The sequence below is a fragment of the Pinus tabuliformis genome, chromosome J, assembly GCF_031772625.1.
Source record: "Pinus tabuliformis cultivar Carrire ecotype Pingquan chromosome J, CPIR1, whole genome shotgun sequence".
Classification (NCBI taxonomy): Eukaryota; Viridiplantae; Streptophyta; class Pinopsida; order Pinales; family Pinaceae; genus Pinus; species Pinus tabuliformis.
The window spans coordinates 826,089,817-826,098,184 of NC_142295.1; positions in this window are offsets into that span (position 1 = coordinate 826,089,817).

Below are 8,368 nucleotides of genomic sequence, written 5' to 3' on the forward strand. Positions count from 1 at the left end.
AAGATGATAATAACAATAATCGTTCATGGAGACCGTCATTAGAGGATATTCCTGAACTCTTCACAGAAGAATGAATAAACTGCTGCTCATTACCTTATCTCCGCCACGTTTCCATTTCTCTATTTTCGCAGTTATTGCATTATTTGGGACAATTTTTGCAGAATTCAATGGCGATAGTTCCTCGATATCATATTTGCTCGGAGTTTTAAAAATTCCGCACGTATTTCAACCATTGCGTGGCTACTAGCTCGTGTAGGTTGTAACGTTGGGTAATTAAATGAATTATTGTGCTTTCGAGCAAAATTTTTGACTTGAAAGGATACGCTCTTGTGGTTTCGCGCAAGCAATGTTGTACTCTCGGCCTGCCATCGAGCTGGTTTTTGGTTTAGAACTCCCCATGGAATCTTAGGGATCTAAAGAAGATATTAATAGAAACCATTTTTTTAGTAGATGTATAATGTATAAGGGTTTTGTTTTTCAGATTTCTATTTTATTTTATAGGTAAGTGTGATAAGGGATGTGAAGTTTCGATGAAAGTTTTTCTTAAATATAGCATTAAGAAACAACTGAAATTGAAGTGACCAGGAAAGCTTCATTGCTCGCATAGAAAAATTAAAAGATAAATATTTATACTAGATTTGTTACATAGATTAAATGGGTTGGGTAATTATTGTTATTTGAATAATCTTCATCAATATTAATATTTATTTTATTCTCTATTTTATATTATAAAATTTTAAAATTAGATTTTGTTGCAATATTATGACTAAACAATACTATCCTCTTATATTTCATATAAAATTTGTTTATATGATATTTTTTTTTAATAATTTCATATATATATATATAACTATTTTTGTGAATACTATTAAGCATATTGTAAAATATTTTATAAAGGATAAATCACTACCATCCACTTAATAATTGTTAATAATTAATTAAAATTCTCAAAATCTTATTTCAAAACAGACACACCTATAAATATAATTATTAAAAAATTAATTAAATAAAGATATATTTATGTTATAAATATTTATAGTTGGTGGTATACATGCTAAAAAGAGTAATTTTATTTGTGCTTATATTCATAATAATAATAATTATTATTATTGATTATTATGAGATAAATTATTATTATTAATTATTATGAGATAGAGTTTGTTTGAGTAAAAATCTTTTTATGTGTTTTTATTTTATTTTTTGTTTTAGATATTTAGAAATTTCATTAACTAATTGATTTTTATTTTAATATGTCATTGGAATATTCTTTTCAAAATTATTAATTTCTATGATTCCTAATTCTTTTTTATCAGTCAACATATTCTATTAATATTCTATTAATTTTGGTCGTTAGTATTGCCAATCACTTCGACCAGAATTTTTGATGGTGGGAGGATTACAAAATTGACAAAAAAGACACCACAAAGATGGTCATTGATAAACCCAAATATCAAAAAGTCACCAAAAACATACAAAATGTATATGAAACCAAACATGAGAATCGAGACTGAGGGACCTAGTCTTGATGCTGGTCTGGATGGGCTAGTGGATGGAACTAGTGGAAGCTAACCACCATGGACATGGAGTTTCAAATGCTTCATCCTACTTTCGATGACCTCCAACCTTTTAGATATATGCCTTTAATTTGTCCTCACTTACGAGATCATGTCCAAAATATCCCACTACAAATATAAAACAACATTGAAGGAACCAGTGACTTCCAAGCGATCCTCTTTTCGAAGGCGAATGAGCTTCGCTAGCCAAGATGAAATCTCTAGAAGCTGCCTCGCAACAAATGAGAATGTGGGAGGCTCTCTCTCTTGGCCCAGAGTTGGGCAAATTTCATGGGCCAACTCACCCGCCAAGCCTGCTAGCTCGAATGCCATCCTGGATGTCACCACCCACACCAGCATGTTAGCTCTAGCGCCATCCTAACCACCACCACTCGCACCAGCACGCTCTCCTAGGGCAAGGCCTTACTGACAAGCACTACACTGCTGGTGGAGCATGGAGACTAGCATCCCAGACCATGAAGGACTACACAACCATTTTACAATGAGACACCACCTCCAACACAACCCAACACTTATGCCAACATAAAAATCCTTAATGTTGGACACCTTCCATCCCCTGAAGATAGGAATAGAGCCAACACCACCACAATGATGACACCACACAAACCAACCAAATCCTGCACAAGAATCTAGACCCTTACCACCTACCCAGAAGAGCATGACCTCCAACCAAGCACCGTCAACCAGCTCACCCCCATCCCTGGGATGACACTTCCCAACAAATTGACCATGCACTAGACACCCCATAACAAGACCCCTAGACTCCTAAAAACAAGCAACACGAATCACATTGGAGCCTAGCAACCCAGGTTGTAGGCCCCCATGCTTAATGCTAATCCTCCATAACAGAAGGCAAAAACTCGTCGGGAATGTGGTGCAACTGTCAATACCACCACCCTACCAACTACTTTGTCCATATGAAAGGGACCTAGAGAAACCAAACGACTCTAATGTATAAACACCACATAAACACCGTACTAGATATTTGGGCAACCACTTCTCTCCTTACTGAAGTCGAGAGGTCGTCGAGGACCAAAACACCTAGCTCCTCCAGCCCAAAGTTTCTTCTCTCTCTGTAGTCCTAGGATGCTAAAAATGGAGAGCATCCAACAATGAACCAACTGAAACCCATGACACTCGACTGTGTGGAAGCTTCACCGACGTGAAACACAGGCTCCCAAAAAGAACTAGTTCAAACTCAATGATGACCTCACCAACTCAAGGCACTCCCATTCCCAGATGACCTGTAAACAATTTCCAAAACTGATGACTCTCAATAAACCTTACGTGTATGGCAGAAATAACCACAGATCTGAAAGGACCCTCAGATTTAGACCATATGTTTGATGCCTTAACGTTATTGTAACACCCCCATTGTAAGTAAATAATTAGTCATGTAATGGTTACCATTCTAGTGACTTTGATAGGATGAAAAAAAATTATTATAGTTGGAAATGATGTTTAAGTTTTATAAATAAAGTTGTTGAATTTATTTTGGGAATTACATTGGCTAACTCCAAAGTAGATGATGAAACTTGCTAGAATATGTGAGGAATCATATTCATCTTGATTTTCCTAAAATTAAATTATATATATGTATATATATGTACACACACACACACACACACACACACACACACACACACACACACACACACACACACATACATATATATATATATATATATATATATATATATATATATATATATATATATATATATATATATATATATATATATATATATATATATATATACATACATATATACATACATATATACATACATACATACATACATACATACATACATACATACATACATACATACATACATACATATATATATATATATATATATATATATATATGAGTGGGAGATAAAGATCGGGAATAAAAGTGATGCAAGGAGAAAGGCAAGCTTTCGGTTTTAGGAAAAAGAGTGAAAAGCCTAGGCTAAGGGGAAACATAACCCCTGAAGGAAGAACATTGCCAAGGAAAAAATATGTGAACATGATAATGTTAAATAAACATTATCAAGGCTTAGTAGTGGTTATTGAGGCCTGGCAAGTTATCATTACTTGGGCAGAATCAGAGGTGATTCATGGTTGGGAGGTCTGGTGCAGTCAACCATTGTTTTCCCTGTCTAAGAGTACTGGTAAAAAATTCTGAACCCTATTAAGAATCTCAATGGTTTTATATTAATGAAGTATAGTGGAATTATTGTACAGATTAGAACTAGTGTAAATTTTGTTATGTTCTCATCCTTAAATGCATAACCTCATATCTCTCTTTGTTTTTCTTGCCAAAAGGACCGAATGGTAACATAGCAAAGGGGGAAATCAAAAACGCGGCTAGGGTTAGGTTGGAGAGATCTGAACTGTAGATTAGCTAGGAGGGTGTCTCCACCTTTAATCCCATCTTGAAACTCTAACTCTCGAGACCCATACCCACCAACTGATGCATGAATCCATTTGTTGTGTGTTAAAGGGTTTCATACCTTTCGAGAAGGAGGTTTCCTAGCATATTGTCCTAACTAGCGAATGGAAAGAATGGGAGTGAGCTACCATACCTTAAGAAAATTTAAGACCCACGTGCCATTTAAGAAAGGTAAGTGTGAACAGGTGGAAGGGCGAAAAATGGGTATGGGCTAGAGTAAAGATCAATAATTTACCCGTGCAAAGTATATACATATAAAAAAAAAAATTCCTACAACCAAATCAAGGGTTCCACTATACTGACCACATAAGTTTAACTCATTCATAACCTTGTTCACCACACATAACATGTCAGAATTGATATTACACATTGCCATTAACCAAGGAAAACTCTAGTGTATGCTACCAAGACTTGAATATAGTGATAAACCACATATGTGAATGGGAAGAAACAAATTTATCTTTTGGGTGAGATTTATGTTCATTACAGATGGTATCAGAGCACAATTTCTACTCTAGAGCATGTGGAGGGCATCTACACTAGAAATTGTGTGCGCAAAGAAAGGAAATATATATATATATATATATATATATATATATATATATATATATATATATATATATAACTAAAATGATAGTTGTTCTTATCTATTTTGAATTGTGATGTAGGAAATTGAAATTTCGAACAATTATGGAAGGACCTCTACCGCCTAGCACTAGAGGAGAAGAACTATATGTGGAACTGGGGGAAGAGGGTAGTACTACCATATCCTCCCAGTTGGTGGAAATGGTAAAGACCCTGCAGCTGGAGTTGGTTCAACATCGTAGAAGTAATGAGAAGTTGTTGAAAGCCAGTGAAGAACAAGAGAAGTTAATCAGAGAATGGACAAAGAAGTCTAGTCACAAGAGTGTAGACATTGAAGGCATGAGGAAGATAGAGTCCAACAAGTCAGGAAGTGGAGGGGAATCTGATCCCGAGTCACCAAAAGTGTATAAGAAGCGAAGGAAAGCAGAGTTACAAGGTGAATTTAGAAAGATCAAACCACCAGTATTTGATGGAGAGAAGGAGGAGGATGCAGAGGCATGGCTACTGAATATGACTAAATACTTTCAAGTATATGAATATGAAAGTAACTTGAAAGCACGATTGGAAATTTATCAATTGCAGGGTAAAGCCACATTGTGGTGGGAAGAGAGGAAGAGTGTTCAAATGCTTGAAGAAAAAACAATTTCATGGGAGGAATTTCAGAAGCAATTCAAGGCAAGATTTCTGAGTGAAAGGTATTATGATGATAGGGCTAAAGAATTCCATGAGCTAAAGTTGGGGCAAATGACTATGGATGAATTTGTAAAAAAATTCACCAACTTGTTGCATTGCATATTGTATCTAAAAGAGGAAAAAGATAAAATCCAGTGTTTCTTGAAATGATTGCCAATCTCTTACAAGGAGAGAATTGAGTTTGATAACCCAAAGACCATGGACGAGGTGGTCAGAAAGGCTAGGCTATGTTACCAAAAGTTCAAAATTAAAAATGAAGGTGGAAAATTGTGGAGGACCAAGGAAGGAAGCAAAATGGGTGGGGGCGTGAAGAAACAAAAACCACTCTACCTGAAAAACTTTGGTAGAGATCATCAAAGAAGGAAGGGGTTTAAAGGAGAAGTACCCTTTCCAACTCAATCATATACGGGTTCGATAGAGACAAAGAAGAACAACAAAAATAATGGTGCTGCTAAATAACCGTTAAGGTGTTGGGGGTGCGGAGAGCCGCATATGTTAAGAGACTGCCCACACAATTCCCGGTCTATCCAGAACATCCATGCAGTTCGTGAGGCCACTACAGTTAATGATGTTGTAAGGAAAATACCAAGGATTAACACAACCTTGGAAAACCGATAAGATGAACATGAAGCCACTGTGCTGGAAATAGAAGGTAATATCTCAAACTAGTATGTGTCTATTTTGATAGATCTGGGGGCTACTCTAAGTTATATTAACCCCGAAATTGTAGAAAAATGCAATTTGAAAATAGAAAAATTCATAAATGCATGGTTTGTGTAGCTAGCCATAGGAACCAAGTGGAGAGTAACCCAACATGTGAAACAATGCCCTATTGATTTTAATGGATACTCCTCAAAGGTAGATTTGAATCTCCTTCCACTCGAGTCATATGACTTATTAGTAGGAATAGACTGGTTAGAACAATAAGTCAATGTTATAAATTGTTTAGAAAAAATAGTGACATGTGTTGGGATGGATGGGGTCCCTAGAGTAATAAGGGTAAAAGTGAAACCGGTATCGATTCAACAAATTTCAGCTTTACAGCTGAAAAGAAGCACTAGAAAAGGATATTAATTGTATTTGGCATATGTTGAAGTTAGAACCCAACTGTTTGAAAGGGAGGAATTGGAAATGATCCTAATCATCAAGGAATTCCTGGATGTTTTTCAAAAGGATATTCTGGGATTACCCACATCTCACGATATAGATTTTACCATAAATCTGGTGCCCAGAGTTGTTCCTGTATCCAAGGCTCCATATCATATGAGTACTCCAGGATTATTGGAGTTAAAAATGCATTTATAAGAATTACAACATAAAGGTTACATTAGACCTAGCGTCTCTCCCTGCGGGGCACTGATTCTGTTTGTGGAAAAGGAAGGTACATACAGAATGTGTATTGACTACTGACAAATGAATAAATTAATAGTGAAAAACATATACCCCTACCAACAATAGAAGATCTATTTGATCAAGTCAGAGGAGCCATAGTGTTTTCAAAAATTGATTTGAGAACAAGCTATCATCAATTGCTTACTAAGTAGGAGGATATCCAAATGACGACTTTTAGAACATAATATGTGCATTATGAGTTCATGGTGCTACTGTTCGACCTCACCAATGCCCCTACGACTTTCATGTGTCTCATGAACAACGTGATACACCAGTACTTGGACTTCTTTCTGTTGGTTTTCATAGATGACATTCTTGTGTACTCTAAAAACAAGGAAGAACATCAATAACACTTATGGTTGGTACTGCAGATATTAAGAGAACATAAACTGTATGTAAAAGGCAGTAAGTGTGAATTTTTTAAAACCAGGATACAATACTTAGGACATGTCATATCTGAGGAAGGGTTGGTAGTAGACCCTGAGAAGGTTAAAGCCATTCTAGAATGGCCAGTACCAAAGGATGTATCTGCAGTTCATTCCTTTATGGGAATTGTAGGATAATATCGTAGATTTGTAAAGGAATTTTCCAAGTTGGCATACCCCATCACCTCGTTATAGAAAAAGGGAGCAAAGTTTGAGTGGATGGAAAAATGCCAAGAAAGCTTCAATAAACTTAAGAAAATGCTAACCACGGCTCCTATCTTATGGATAGCAGATCCGAATAAGGAGTTTGTAGTATGCACGGATGTGTGCCTTAAAGGTTTAGGAGGGGTAGTGCTACAGGACAATGTTGTAGTAGCATATGAATCCTGGAAATTGAAGAAACATGAGCAGAATTATGTCATGTATGGCCTAGAATTAGCTGCAGTAATTAATTTTGAAAATAGCAACAAGAAATGCTAAAAATAGCATTGCTATAGATAGCATTTCAGGATATATTCCAATTTTAATTATTCCTTGAATTAAAATTCGAATTTAGTCTCAGCAGCTGTTTGTAAAATAATTAATTAATTCATCTTGAGTTAATTAGTTGGGGAAAATCAAACATGAAGTCTTTTTGAAGTCATGCAATAGTTATCCCTTTGATTGAGGAAGTTATCCCTTAATTAAGGAGATAAGGATGAGTTGTATTTGAGTTGTAATTAGTTAGCTCAGTTAACTAAGTTAAGTCCAGTTAGATTAGTTCCAAACAGTTTGTGGAACTGATTGTGAGTTCAATTAGTTAATGCATGCATGCATGAAACTAGTGTACTTCAGATAACTGAATATTCTCTCGTAAATAGCTCATGCATGTCAGTTCAGACAAAGACCCAGTTGAGATTAAAGGAAGGGATAGTGTATTATCAGTTGCTAGAATATTCCCATGTGAATATCTCATGCATGCAGAAAGAATTCATTCGTTGAGGATTGCGTAGTTACTACAGAGGTCATAGCAGTGTGTGAGGTGAGAATCACACAAGTGGTAGTTGGAGGACCCAGGAGAAACTGCACAAAGAAATAGGAGGCTTGGAGGACAGAAGGAAGGCATATGTGTTGTCTATTCAGTCTATGAGCAACAGTGAGGGATTGTACTGAGAGCTGGATAGCTTGACAGCTAAAGCTTTGTGTAATCCTGAGATATTTCCACTTGTATGATAATACAGATAGTGGGATTTTTAGCTGAGGCTTTCCCTAGAGTATTC